The sequence below is a fragment of the Netta rufina genome, assembly GCF_964035555.1.
Source record: "Netta rufina genome assembly, chromosome: 21".
In the NCBI taxonomy this organism is placed as follows: domain Eukaryota; kingdom Metazoa; phylum Chordata; class Aves; order Anseriformes; family Anatidae; genus Netta; species Netta rufina.
This window is the reverse complement of record NC_140145.1, coordinates 654524-668932: the sequence shown is the minus strand read 5'-3', so window position 1 is coordinate 668932 and position 14409 is coordinate 654524. Positions and strand designations below refer to the sequence as shown.

The 14409-nt window shown below is 50.7% G+C and overlaps 1 protein-coding gene across 1 annotated transcript in view; it reads left to right on the top strand.

Moving 5' to 3' along the window:
* STX1A (syntaxin 1A) overlaps positions 1-14409 on the top strand; it is a 107714-nt gene that overhangs the window by 27180 nt on the left and 66125 nt on the right. The window lies entirely within an intron of this gene.

Here is a 14409-nt window from a genome sequence, read left to right as displayed (position 1 = left end):
AGAGGCATAACCTTGCTTTTTGGCTCAGCTTTGGCTGACAGTGGGTCCCTTTTGGAGCTGGCTAGACACAGGGCAGCTTCTGGACTCTCCTCACAGAAGCCACCCCAGCAGCTCCCCCACTACCAAAACATTGCCACACAAACCCAATACATGAGGGAGGAATGGGGCCTATGTGGAAGGGAGATGGAAGGACTGCTGATGGCTTTCTGACCTTGAGAGAGAAAGTGAGGTTTCAGAGTGGCTGGTGGAGACTTCCTGAAGGACAGGGCAGCATAGAGGCTGAAAATAGCAAATGACAATTTTGTATCCAGGTTGTTGTTTTCTTACTCTGCCCAGACAAAGTGCTTGTTCTGCATTCCCTTCTGTATCAGTTACACATAACTGCAGGCAGTGCTGGACCTCTGGGCTGTCACAACTTCAGTGGAAGCTGCAGGAGGATCTCTGTACAGCATTATTATGCCTTGGCATTGCAGAAAATTCAGTATATAATGCCAAAAGCAATTTGGGCAACAAATGAGAACTTCTACCTTGTTAAGTAATCGGTTTTCTGTAATACTGTGGTGCATCAAGAAGGTACAGGTGGAACTTGTGTCTTAAATAGCTATACTTAGGCAAACATGACCTCAGTGCTATACTGTATGTGCTCTACTGTTGCAGAAGACTCAGGTGGCCAGGACTCTGCCTGAGACCGGGATGTGCCCACCTGCCCTGAGCTGGGTTGGAGGTTCTGGGCTCGAGCCTTGTGTCTGTAGGGCTCATCTCTTCCCTCCCGCTGATCTCTCTTCTAGCTGCACAGGCTGTTCTTGGATCCACGTGCCACTGCTGCCTGTGCTTATTTTGGTGCCCTGTGGGTGGGCATCTGTCTCGCTTTGCCATCGTTCCTGTGAGGTGGCAGCCCACCCGCCTGCAGCTCCAGCATGCTTATGCCCAGGGCAGAGTGGTTGTGGGGGGATGGGGAACATCTCCCAGCTCAGCAGCTCTGCGCTGCATGGCCAGTGGTTCTGTAGCTTCATGTCCAGGCTTGGGATGTGCTTGGAGAGGCCCTTGGAGCGGCCAAGGGGCTGTATTCCTCATTGGAGAGGGGCTGTTCTCCTGATTTGAATAAATTTCTGCTAAATCTGTTCCTAAAATCCTTCTCAGTGGGCTGCTGCATCTGTTGCTACTCCTGGTGCTTGAAGAAGCAGGCTGTTGCTGCTTTGGTCCTTTGTCTGGGCTGGTTCCCAGAAGAGGTGGCTTTGAACAGTAAGCCACCAAATTGAGAGGAATTAAATGATGTTTTTCTGGAGCAGTCAGGATGGACTTCTCTGCCATTCATCTTCTCTGTGCACAGCTTTCCTCCTTGCTTCCATGCTCATGATCTCCTCAAGTGCTTTGTTATATAATAGATGCTGTTTGGTGAATGAATCACCTCCGGGAACATAAATCGTCAAATCTGAAGGTCTTTCAGCCTGTCAGCTCCGCAAACTTCAGAAGACCTGATAAATATTTCAAACCTCGAAGCAGGTCCATTACTGATCTGCAGCAAGAACAGAAGGGGAGGTTCAGTTGCATGTACATTTACCCCCTGTTTTTATAGATTTAAGCTGTGTGAACTCGAGGTGGTAGCTTCAGACACCAGGGTACAGTTCCCACATGACTTGGTTCAGATTCTGTCTGCTGAAGGAGATGCAAGTTATTTGACCTCTAACTTCTAACAGAACTACTTCTGGCAGAGGGATGTTCCAGGTGGTCAAGGAGATTAATTGTAGTTGTTCACCTCTGTCCAACATGAGGAAGCAAAGCTATCCAGTGCTAAAAAGGCAATTCTGGATTGTCTTGATGTCTAGGCTCTGGCTAGATTTCTCCGAACAGGCTCTGTGCTTTCACTGTCAGTATAACCTCGGGGCTCACCAGGGCTTTTTGCAACCAGGTGCTTTTGCAACGTGTCACAGCTGAAAGCCTGCTTTGTGTGGAGGAGATGCTGCTGGGGCATTGCCTGAAGGAAGGAAGGCTACTGACTGTGGTTGGTTTTTGCTGGAGCTGCTCTCCCCTGGTGCTGCTTTCTGTGGCCCCTTAACTTCTGCCTCCACTGTGCAGTCATTTTTCTGGGGCATGTGTTCCTGCTGGTGCCTGGTTCAGCCTGGGCAGAGGGGAGGTTTCCCTGAAGACCCTGAGCTGCAGTTGTGCTGTGTTATACAACAGGTTGGAGGCTTCAGGCTCATGTGATGCTCCTTTGGGAAAAGAGGTGTGAGAGGAAAAAAGGCATGGATTTCTGTAAAAAGCTTGGTTTTGTTCTCCTGTCCTCAGAGCTGTCTTCACTCCTCTGCCCTCTGTGCTGTTGCTTTTCCTGGCTTCCCTGGGGCTGGACATCAGAGCTACTGCAGACTTCATCAGTCCTTGGAGGTGGAGGCAGAGCACCTGCAAAAAAGGCACAGAACAAGGGACCTGTCAAAGGATGTCTGGGCACATTCTGTGCCCAGAAAGCAAATTGATGTGTTCCTGCTGCTCATTGTGCTGCCCTCACCCCTGTTCTGCCACCTTGCAGGTTCCTCCCCTGCCCTGGTTGCATCCTGCTCAGGCCTGGCGGTGCATGGTGTTTGGCATGGGAAGGGCTGTGGTGTTTGTGCTTGGTGACATAAAGGGGCATGGTAAAGGCAGCTTCAGCTCCTGAACCTGCAGTGGGGTTGGTGAGGTGTGGAGTGGATCTGATGGACATGAAGGGACCCAGAGGATTGGACAGCATCTACTGGTGCAGGACTGGGGAAGAGGATGGGGCACAAATATAGCCAGTAGCTGACAGGTTCCCCCCTCCAGAAGAGGGATTCTTCAGCCACATGCTGTTAAGCTCTGTGTGTGTGGGGCTCTTCACCGCAGGGTGCTGGTGGGAGTTGTCATGTTTGGGGTGAGCCTGGGCAGGCTCCTGGAAGACAAACCACCATGGTGTGGGGAGCCCAAGCCAAAACTGGCCAGGACTATGGTGAGGTATTTTCTGTGTGCGCTCACTCTTCTCTCTTTTAGCACATGCTTTTGGCTGATGTGAAAGAGGCCCCCCTCCGCCCCGCCCTGTGCAGAGTGCTCGCCTGTGGAGAGCCAGGTGCAGCCCTTCCGTGGAGCAGGGCAGGGCTCAGCAGCAGAGCTGCTCTCTCATCAAAGTCCTCATTTAACTGAACCCTGCTCATCTGGGGAGGGGGTGTCCTCTTCCTCTGTAGCACCCTCTCTTGCTTTCAGTGCAGTGGACATGGGGCCATGGTGTCTGCTGCTCATGTGCCACGTCCTCCTGCAGCAGGTGAGAAGTGCCAGAGCTGGAAGCTGCATCATTTGTGATTCTGTGATTCTGTGATTTTGCTGTGCTGACTTTGCTGTGTATGGAAAGGACTCAGGCACTGCTGGGGACAGCGTGAGAGGAGGTGCCATCTGCTGCCCCGGTTCTCAGCATCTTGCCTGCCTGTGTCCCCAGCTCCTCTTTCTCCTCTGAGCATGTATGTTAGGGGGAAGGCGGGGATGATGCCATGGGGAGCAGGATCCTGACCCTGCTATCAGGAGGGCAGCAGGTTTGCTCCTGACATCCATCCTGTGGGATGAATGAGTTCCTATATTTCGTATCTCATTTCTCATGTTCTATAGATAATTTCCAATATTTTGCACAGCTGCAGGGGTTTTTGCTGTGCATTTCCTGGCAACAGCTTGGCCAAGGGGGAGTGTGCTTTCCAAGCGTCGGGGCTGGGATGGCAAAGGACTTTGGCCCTTCAGTGCTGCACAGGACGACGTGTCAGCCTGGCATCAGTGGCAGTGGAAGGGTGCTGCTGTCCACAGACTTTCGTGTCTGTTTTGGGTTGTGCTGTCAGGGCTGCCTGTCCAGGCAGCTCTGGTGCAGAACCTGGTGCTGGGGTAGGTCAGGCTGCAGTCCCAGTGCCTGCAAAGGGGAAGGCTACTGTATTTCGGAGCGGTGGTGGGTGGGTAAAGTGACTCTTCCGCTGGTAATTGGGCCTGTGTGAATTGCAGGACACAGTATGAAGCCTGAACTGCTTCACTGGAAATGAGAAAATCAGGTAGCTCTGCACACAGGGAGAGCAGGAGTGGTCCCCTCTACAATCCCTGTGTGCTCGGTGCTGATGCAGCAGGGGATGGGCCAATGGTTCTGCCCAGAGTAGCAAATCCGGTGTGAAATGGGGAAGCTTGAGAGGTGACTGAAGGCAGGGAGGGGGTGCTCCTTTGCAAGCTGGAGTTGGCCCAGGAGCTCCACAGCAATGTGGACATGGGAGCACAGCTGGTCTGGTAGGGGAAGAGCTGGGCAGAGTGGCACAAAGTGATCCCTGAGACGTGTTCCTGCAGCTGATCTCACCGATCCTATCTCTAAAAAGCATCAGTGTAGGACAGGGTTCAGTCAAGCCCTCTGTTGGGTGCTCAGGAAGTACCACCAGATACTGTGCTGCTCTCCTGTTAGTCCTGCACAGCACCTGGCCCTGGGGGCTGCTTGCAGGCACCTGTTCTAAGCATGCTGTTCTTTAGGTAGGACATCTGCATATGTCTTCTGGTCCCTTGGAGACACTGGGAAGCTGCATTTCTCCATGCTATGAAGTGGAGGCCAGGAGCTGCTGATGCATTTGGACAATGCTCTCAGAAATATGGTTTGAGTTTTGGGTGGTTCCAAAAGATTTTGCTGTGGCTCAGAGGAAGCTTCCTTTCCTCTGAAGCAGAAAATCTTCCTGGAAATGCAACTCTGGTCACCTGGTTGCTGCAGAGTGGCTCCAGGGCCTTGCTCTGCCTTGTCTTGGACGTCCTGAGCAGAGCTGTGCTTGTGATGCCCATGGTTATTATAGCACTACTGTAATAACCTGGCAGGAACCTCCTGCAATTCAGCAAGGAGAAGCACAGAGTCCTGTCCCCGGGGAGGAACAAGCCGAGGCCCCAGGGGAGGCTGGGGCACACAGCTGGAAAGCAGCCTGGCAGAGAAGGCGCTGGGAGTCCTGGTGGGCACCAAGCTGGCCATGAGCCAGCAGCGTGCCCTTAGGCAAAGGCTGATGGTATGGTATCACTTTGGCTGTATTAGCCAAAGTGCTGCCAGCAGGTTGAGGGAGGTGACAAACTGGTGTACAAAGTGGAGCACAGGAGGTTCCCTCCGAACATTAGGAAGCGCTTCCTTGCTGTGAGGGTGCTGGAGCCTTCTCACAGGCTGCCCAGAGAGGTTGTAGAGTCTCCTCCTTGGTGATCTTCTAAAGCTGCCTAGATGTGGTCCTGGGCACCCTGCTTAGGGTTTCTCTGCTTGAGCAGGGGTTGGACCAGGTGGATCCAGATGTCCCTGCCAACCATTCTATCATCCTGTGAATGCCCAGGATTTGCTAAGGAAAGGGCTTTGCTCAGGTATTGTCTCTGGGTTACTGCATCTTGTCTGTCTCGCACAGAGATGCTTTTCATAGTCCTTTTGTGCATTTCTGCATTTCTCCAGCTCCATCTTGAACTAGTTTTGGTTCTTGTCCCAGTAATTCTTGTTGAAAGGCCACTCTAGGATTTAACCTTCAATGGTCAGGATCCATCTTCTCATTTCCAGCCTGAGTCTATTTACGATCAATTTAAATACCAACGTCATCACAAGAACAAATATAGTTAGCTTAAGTAGCTGTTTGCCCTTCTTGCTTCATCCTGTCAGGTCTGTGCAACAGTTTGTTCATTTTACAAGGGCTTTACACAATCACTGCCTTCCTGGTCTCCCTCCTTCTGCTGGAGGACTGTCTTTCTTGTACCCTGGAGCTCAGTTTGCTGGCATGGAGCTTTTCCCCTCATTTTACCTGAATGTCTGCACAGTCTGGGATCAGACTTCTCAGCTGCCCTGAGCTCCTGTAGCTGGCTGTTCCATGACAGTCTCCAGGTCCTCACTCTTCTTTTCCCATGTAGCTTTTCTATTTGTGTCCCCTTGATGTGCCATGCGTTAGTCCAGGTAAGATTGCCTTTTTACCATGCAGCTACTTTAAGCTCCCTTGCATGCCTAGGCTTTGTGATCACTGGTGCCTATTGTCTGCTCTGTCATCCTGAACAATGCTGGATGATCTGTAACACTGAGTGAATGCAGAGTAAATATCAATTAACTGTAGTCTGATTCATGGCAACAACAAAAAGAATCTGCTGCTCTGTAATTATTTTTGGCTTAATGTAGACCAGACAGTTAGTGGTCCTCCTGGAAGATGTGTTCTCATTGTCACAAGGTGATTGCAGTAAAGATGGGATGCTTTGGTGAAAATGCTTCTGCTAAAAAAACTTACCTCCTTTGGGCTGTGCACCCTTGGGCCCTGTTACACTGCACTTCTGCTTGTCAGCATCCTTGTAGGAAGTATGTTTTGGAGCAGAAGCCCACCTTTACTGCCAGAGGTAGCAAAGGAGAGCTCCCATGTCTCTTTGGCTCTGTGCAATTTGTAGCAGTGTAGGCAGTATAATAATGCTGCCCCTGGTTTTGTTACTTCTTGAGCGGTTTAATCTACATGTTACTTTAATGCCCAGGTCCCCTGGGGCTTCAGGAACCCTCCTGAAGGGCTTGGTGCTGTGCTGAGTGTTTACCTGCTGGGCAGCTGCAGGCAGGAATGTGCCACCTGGTAACCTGCAGGACTGTTCTGGTAGTTTTGCTGTTGTGCTTTTTATTCTGCTTGTGTTTGTGCAGGACATGCTGGGTCCCAGACTTGCCTGCATGACAGCAGGATCATGAGCTGGACTTCTTATGAAATGGAGTGGCTAAGGTAATCCAAGTGCTGGATTGGGCATAGATTGCTCCTCTTCTGTCTGTGTGAAATAATTTTACTTACAAGTACAGGGTGAACTGTGAGGCAGAGTGAGTAAGATGCAGGGCAGAGCCAGCAGATCAGCAGCTCTGGGAGTCAGAGGGGACAGGGCCATCACTCCCTTGGGCCCTGCTGCAGTGTTGCTGGCTGTCACACGTTCAGGTGCCCTTCCACTGACTACTCTTGTTTGTGTCCCAATTAACCCCTGCTCCCCACTCCACTTCTGCCCCTCTTTGGCTTAGCTTGTGCTTTCTAGTGCTTGCTGCTCCTTGAGCTGAGCTGTACTTTGGTGCCGCAGCAAGATGAGCAAGTGGTCCTGCAGGCATGGTGAGGCAGTCTGTGCTCCCCTGTGGTCCAAGCCCAGGTCTGATGTTTGGCCTGAGGAGGCTGGAAATAGGGAAGAAGAAGTGAAGGGGAAGAAAAATGAGGGGGGACGCTGCAGCTGCACCTCTTGCAGTGTTCACCAGAGAAGTTAGATCATCTTCCTCAGTAGGTTGGCCAGGCTGGGGCTATGGCACTGGTTCAGCAGGCTGGGAGGCTGCCGGTGGCACCTGGCCACACAGCTGTCCTCCCCTGTCCCTGATGGACTCCATTGGCATCCAGGCAGGTGTTGAGCTGGGGAGCAGTACTGGTGTGAACAGGCAGATGTTGGGTGACATGAGAGCACATGCTACAGTGGCACAGTTCCTGCATGCGTGCATTGCAGGGGCCTGCAGGAGCAGCAGTTGCCCTTTCAGCTTGTGCCTAGGGTACTGAGCAGCATGTAGGTCCAGAGAGGACAGACCTGCTAATGGTGTTTGCTTTGACTCTGGCCCATGGTTGAGTTTCTCTTGTCTGCTTATAGCAGCCTGGATTCCCTCCCCCCCCGCTTCTGTACTCGATGTAGCTTGAAAATTGCTGTTATTTCTTGTGCTTTTAGCTGTCAGGCTCAGAGCTGGCAGGGGAGCCAGATGAGAGGTACATCCCTGTGGTACGAGCTGTCCTGTCACCCAGAAGAACGGCTCTGTGCCTGGCAGTGTGCCCTTGCTTGGGGCTGCCACACTACAGGCATCTGGGGGTGCTGCCTCTGCAGACAGGAAAACAGAGTCTCCGGGGTGGAGTGCAATGCCCTCCAGAAGATCACATCCAAACACTGCAGCGTATCCTTTGCAGCTGGATCTCAGCTTTCTCTTGCTAAATCTCCATTGTTTTGGTGCTGACAGATGGAGATAATCCATTATTTGCTGAAATGAGTTTAGTAGGACTGAGATGAGCAAGCCGTAAATCCTGTTACTGTGGATTACTTTGGCACTGCTGCGTGTTGCAGAGCTAGGGAGGCTTTGTGCTTTCTAGGCATGCCAAGAGCAGCCTGTGTCTGGCTGGTGCTTGTGGCTGTGGGGTTGTGTGGCATGGCCAGCCACCTTCACGGAGGAGGAGGAAGAAGGGGGTGGACAGAGACCCTGGGATTGATCGCCTAGCTCCTCGTTGTCACCCGTGGTTTGGCTTCATACCTGGGGATTGTGTGGCAGGTGCTGCTGTAGTGAGTGGCTCCTGCTGTGGGGGACTACAAGAACTGGCTTTGCAAAGGGAAAACTGATTTGTTTAGACGTGAAGTCTGGGACAATGAAGTGGAAACTGCTGGAAACAGCTTCTGTTTACATGCTTCTGTAAAAACATGTCTGGGTTGGGGCAGCTGGAAAAATAGCAGTTGTGTGTGTGTCTTTGTGCAGTCATTACTCAGAAAAGAAGTCATTGCTCAGAAAAGAAAGGTCAAGGAGAGCGTACCCCCTCTGATGGATGAGAAGAGTACTCTTTAATCAGGTAGACAATGACAGGACAAGGGAGAATGGTTTTAAACTAAAAGAGGGGAGATTTAGATTAGAGGTTAGAATGAAATTTTTCACTCAGAGGGTGGTGAGGCACTGGAACAGGTTGCCCAGAGAGGTTCTGGATACCCCATCTCTGGAGGTGTTCAAGGCCAGGTTAGATGAGGCCCTGAGCAACCAGGGTGGCATCCCTGCCTATGGGAGGGGTGTTGGAACTAGGTGATCTTTAAGGTCCCTTCCAAAACAAGCCATTTGAAGATTCTATGGTTTCCTGCCTGTGGCATGTGGCTGGGCAATGTACATGGTTATATTTCAGGTGGAGAGAGGGGGAGGAGAACGAGTGGACTAAAGTAGAGATTTTAGGTAATAGGAGGGAACAGGTGGACAAAGCAGGAAATCAGAGTGCTGAAGGACCCTGAGAGATTTTAAAGTATGAAGATACAGGAGGAATTGTAAAGTTGCCATTTCGAGCAATCTTAATTTGGTTTTCCAGCAGCAAAAAAGATGTCATTATTTGTAGCAAAAGAGAGATGTGTTCAGCAACTGTGTGTAGTGTGGGAGAAAGCCAGGCAATGCATCATGTGGTGACCTCTGGTGCAGACCCAGGTTCACTCAGGAGGGTGCCTGAGAGCTGCAGAGGAGCCAGGTAGGTTACATGGGTCCTGAGCAGGCTCCCAGGTGTTTTTCAGTGAGCAGCAGCAGCAGTCTTCTATAAGAAGTCTTCTGGGTGAAGGGCCAGGAAGGGTTGGTAGTCACAGGACTGTCTCAGCTTACTTATGTACTTACTTACTCCCCTAGCAAAGGAAGGGGACTTAACTCAGACCAGAGGATGCTGTAATTAATGCATTGAACTCGTCTATGGAAGACAGCTATTCAGCCCCTTGTTTCTTCAAATAAGATGTGAGTTGGTGCTTGTGGAAGTTTTGATGTAGTAGGTGTTTAGAAGAAGTTGGATTTGTAGCCACTGGCATTTGGATGTATGTAGTGCAAGGCTGACTGTTGGAAATGGGAGTCATTAAATGATCAGACTGTGGTAGCTGTTGGCCAGTGGGCATTAACATAGTGTGTGGTAGGCATCTGCCTCCATCGGTGGTTGCGACAACAATGCCAACACTTCCCTGAGCACTGCAGGGAGAGTGTGTGGGTTTGGCCTGGGAGGAATGTGAGGAACAGGGCTCTGGCACAGGGTGGTCTGGATGTAGTATGGAGCTGGTTTGTTAGGTTTGCAGTAAGGAGTAGAGATAGTGGCTGTGAAATGGGAGACTTTATTTGAGGAAGGGTTGGTGTTTGCTAGAAGTGGCCCCTTTTACTGCTTGGGCTGTAGCCAAGCTGCAGCAATCAGAAATGGGGAGTTCCTGAATCTGCTGTGATTTCTTCTGGCGTGAACGTGGCTTTGGAAAGCTGTGTCATCTCACTGAGCAGCCTGGACCAGTGCTTCACTGTCCTCATGGTGAGAAGGATTCTTCCTACATTTCTGCATGAATCCTACTTGCTGCAGTTTATGCTTGTTGTGCTCACTCTGCTGGTCGTCGTGTATGACTGTTAAAAGCCTGGCCTCATCTTCCTAAAGGCTTTGTAGATGCTGGCAGGCTGCTGTTAGGTTCCCCGGGAGCCATCTCCTCGCCCAGTGAGCAAGTCCAGCTCCCTTCATCCTCCAAAGCAATTACTCCAGTCTGTTAGCATCATGGTCCCCCTTTGCTGAACTTGCTTGGCCTTATCAATGTCTTTTCTGTGTCATGGGGAACAAACCAGTCTAGATGGGGTCTAAATGCTGAGTAAAGGGGGAAAAATGTTTTCTGCTGGCCGTGTTCCTGCTTGCACAGCCTTGGTTATGGCCGATGTCCCCATTACCAGGGCATGTTGCAGGCTACTTTCCCTCAGCAGGGCCATTGCCAGCCCGTTGCTGCCTAACCTGTAGCCACACTCAGGACTCCCTGCATGGGACCAGGCTTGACACCTTCCCTGGCTGAATTTCCCATGGTTTGTGCTGATCCCATGGCATGGTGGTGGGGCTGCGCTGCACCTCGATACTCACACAGAGGGATGGAAAGACCAGAGTTCTTGAAAGGGCAAGTAAGAAGAATCCTGAAAACAGAGAGAATCTCTACTCTCAGCTTGGAAACCAAGAAGAGTATTTTATTAAGTGCTCAAAAATAGCACTTAACAGAATTGTGGCCTAATATAGCAATGTGATAAAGAAAAAAAAATGTTTTTAGAGGAAGGTTTGGAAAATAATCATGTTTGTTTTTTAGAAAGCAGTTAGCACTATACTGAAGTGTGTCTAGTTGAATTGCTGCAGTAATCAAGTTCTTGAATTTTTCCAAATCTTCCCAGTGTTCGTTTTGGGAGAAAATATTCACAAAGAAAATACCTCCTATTTTCCTCTAAACTCCCCCCAAAATCCTGTTAGTTTATTACCTTGCAACACCACCTACCTTCAACATGTAACTTCTGCTTACTCTTCCGGCATGTTACAGCAGCCCCCTCTCTCCTGGGTGTGTGGCTGCCATGCTCCTACTGCATGATTTTGATCCCAAGGGCTGCTGCCTGCACACCTGGTGCTCAGCGTGGCTGCCCTGCCCTGGGGTCTAGGTGCCCCAGGCTGCACGTCCTGCACTGTGAGATGGGTGCACTGGCAGCTGCACGGTGGTGGTTGGAAATAACTTTCCTGCAATCCAGGAAGGTGATTATTCACTGTGGGGGGTATTGCTGCCCATTTGCTGTTAATGGGAACCCTGCAGAGAGCTCAGTGGTGGGAGCCTGCCTCCAGGCAAGTGCCTGGGAGCTGTGAATCTGGAGCAGTCACTGCTCCCTGTGTGGACGTCTGCCAACTCTCTCACAGGGTGCATGTGGATATCTGTGCAGGTATTTGTCAGCTCCGCTGCCTGCATGTTGGCCACATGGCATGGGTGTCAGTGGAACATTAACTGGGTGCAGCTGCAACCTCTGAGCTGGACAGTGGTTTTGGCTGGGAGCTGTCCAAAAGCTTGACTAGGACCTAGGCTTTGTTTTGTTTCACTTGTCAGGCTGTTGTGCTGTCTTCCAAGGTGCCTGGATTGGGTGGTTTGAGTTGCACCTCCCGTCTGTTCAGCTTTAGGTGTTGATATAGGGGATCCAGAAACAGAAGGAAGTCTTCCAGGCCTGAAGGGAGGTGCTGGTCTGATGCATATCCCAGAGGCTGGAGCAGTGTCCCTGCCTTTCTGCCCTGGTGTGGAAATGGGCTCAACAAGACACTAGCTTATCTTGAGTCAGACAGTACACTTGAGTGTACTGCTGGTGATGCTGACTGTTTGCTCAGGGAATGCACAGTGAATGACTGCTGTTGCTTTTTAAGTCTGGGGATGAAAAGGTGCCAGGGAGCTTGTAGATGGGCAATAACTTTAGGTGTCAGGGCAGCTTCAGTCTGTAGACTGGAAAAGCCTGAGTTCTGCTATTGTGCCAGTGAGATCTGGGCCTGAGAGCTAGGAGGGTAAGCATTTATCTCTTTCTGTTTTGTCATAGCCTCAATGCATTGCAAACTGCCTATTCAGAACAGTTGCAGCTGTTTTCCCTGCACTGCTCTGGTCTGGAAGCCTGATGCCTGTGGCAAGGCTGTGGGTCATGGAAATCCAAGTTGCCAACTTAAATTTGTTTAAAGGCAATTTATTTTCTTAGAGCCCTTCAAAATCCTGCACCTGGCTATGAAAGAGAAGGTTCTGCAGGATGAGGCATGAGCAGGAGCTTGTAGCAGCTCCTCAGAAGATAAATCAGGCTCTGCTGCAGTGTGCTGTAATGTGCACCTGCCTGGCAAAGCAAGAGAAATCCTGCTTTAGACATCAACTTTCTGAATGTCTAGGATTTCATTAAACCTCTGGAGGGCTCCAGACAGGGATGGCCTTTGTAAAAGCTCAACATGTTTGGGATTAACAAAGAATTAGTGGCTTGTTGGTTGAACAAGCTGAGCTGTGGGCCTTGGTCTCTAAACCTCCCTCCCTTCACTCTGGTGTGCCTTTAATTCCCTTCATGTGTCATGGGTTGGCTGTGCCCGTGCCTACATCTGTTCCCATCCCAGCAGCCTCCATACCAGTAGGTATGCAAATCCCCGCGCTCTTCCTCTGGCAAGATTTCTGCTTTTCTGTCACTTCACATCAGCGGTGATTTAGCAGCCATGCTAGAAGCCATTCTGCCTAGGAGAGCACCTCTTTGGCCTCCAAGGTCGTGTCCAAGCCATTGCCAGACAGCAGTGGTGGCTACAAGGGGTCTGCAGGGACCCCCCAGGTCCCTACCACGTGCACAGTGCTCCCCAGGGCCCATTGGTGTGGCTGCAGCAGGTGACGGAGCTCTCTCCCCTCTGGCTGCCTCTTTGGAGGCTGATGCATTCTTCCAGTGAGGCAATGCCAGGCACAGTGTTGTTTTTATTCTTCTCATTAGCAGAGAGCAGGGCCTGCCTGTGGGGATGCAGGCTGTGGGGTGGGTGGGCTGTGCACTTCTGCTCTAACCCCAGTGCCCTCCCCCACCAAAAAAAAAAAAAAAAAAAAAGCAACCCCAGCAGCACCTGGAGTACTATGTCATATTCTGGGCCCCAAAGTACAAGAGAGACCTGGATGTACTGGAGACAATCCAACAAAGGGCCACCAAGATGCTTGAAGGGATGCTTTCTGATTAGAAATCTGTAACTCTTCAGCCTAGAGAAGAGCAGGCCCAGTCCATAATTATACAATGGGGACGGAGCCAGGCTCTTTTCAGTGCTGACCAGGACAAGGACAAGAGGCAGTGGGCACAACAAGGAGCACTGGAGACTCCCTCTGAACATCAGGAAGCACTTGTGTGCTGTTTGGGTAACAGAGCCTTGGCACGGGTTGCCCAGAGAGGTTGTGGAGTCTCCTCCTCGAAGATCATCAGATGGTGCCTGCATGTGGTCCTGGGCATCCTGCTCTGGGTGGCCCAACTGAGCCACCCTCAGCTGTTTTGTGGTTCTGTTATTCTGTAACTCTCTAGGTTCTGGCTGGAGAGGAAGGGTCTCACAGCTTCGCATGTGCCCCCTGTTGATGTGCTTTTTGTCCGTGGTGGCTGACCCTCTTTGTGGGTGCTGGCCCTCGACTTTGTTACTTCAAGCTAGAGCAGAGCTACAGAAAAGGGACCCTGAGGTATTTTAAAGTTAATTCATTGAACAGGTTTAAGTAACAGATATAAGGGCAGGGAACTGAGACACTGGGAAATGAAATACCAAGGGAAAACACTGCCATAATTTGGGACAGTTGCTTGGTATGAGCTAGAGATTATTCATAAGGAAAAAAAATCCATTTAACCTGTCATTTGGCTTATTCCCCTGCATTTTTCTGCTTAACTATTAGGGCTTGATCTCTATGGGTGATTAATTGGTGCTCACTGGTACATGTTGTAGGTTCTCTGCACCTTTGTGTGCAGGGGGCTGTGTGGAGATGTGACTGTGCACCCTGGACACCTCGTCACCATGTGGTGACAGCGCAATGGGATTACTGGTCGACAGCCAGCTGAACATGAGCTGGTAGTGTGCCCAGATGGTCAAGAAGGTCAATGACATCCTAGCCTGCATCAGAAATAGCATAGTCAGCAGGACAAGGGAACTGACAGCCCCTTGTATGCAGCGCTGGCGAGCTCATGCCTCAAATATTGTGTTCACTTCGGTGCCCCTCTATAAGAAGGATATTGAGTTGCTCAAGCACGTGCAGAGAACAGCAACAAAGCTGATGAAGGGACTAGAAAACAAGATGTATGAGGAGTGGCTGAGGGAACTGGGATCATTTAGTCTGAAGAAGAAGAGACTGAGGGGAGACCTCATCACTCTCCACAGCTGCCTTAACAGGAGGCTGCAGCAAGGGGGGTATCGCTCTTTTTTC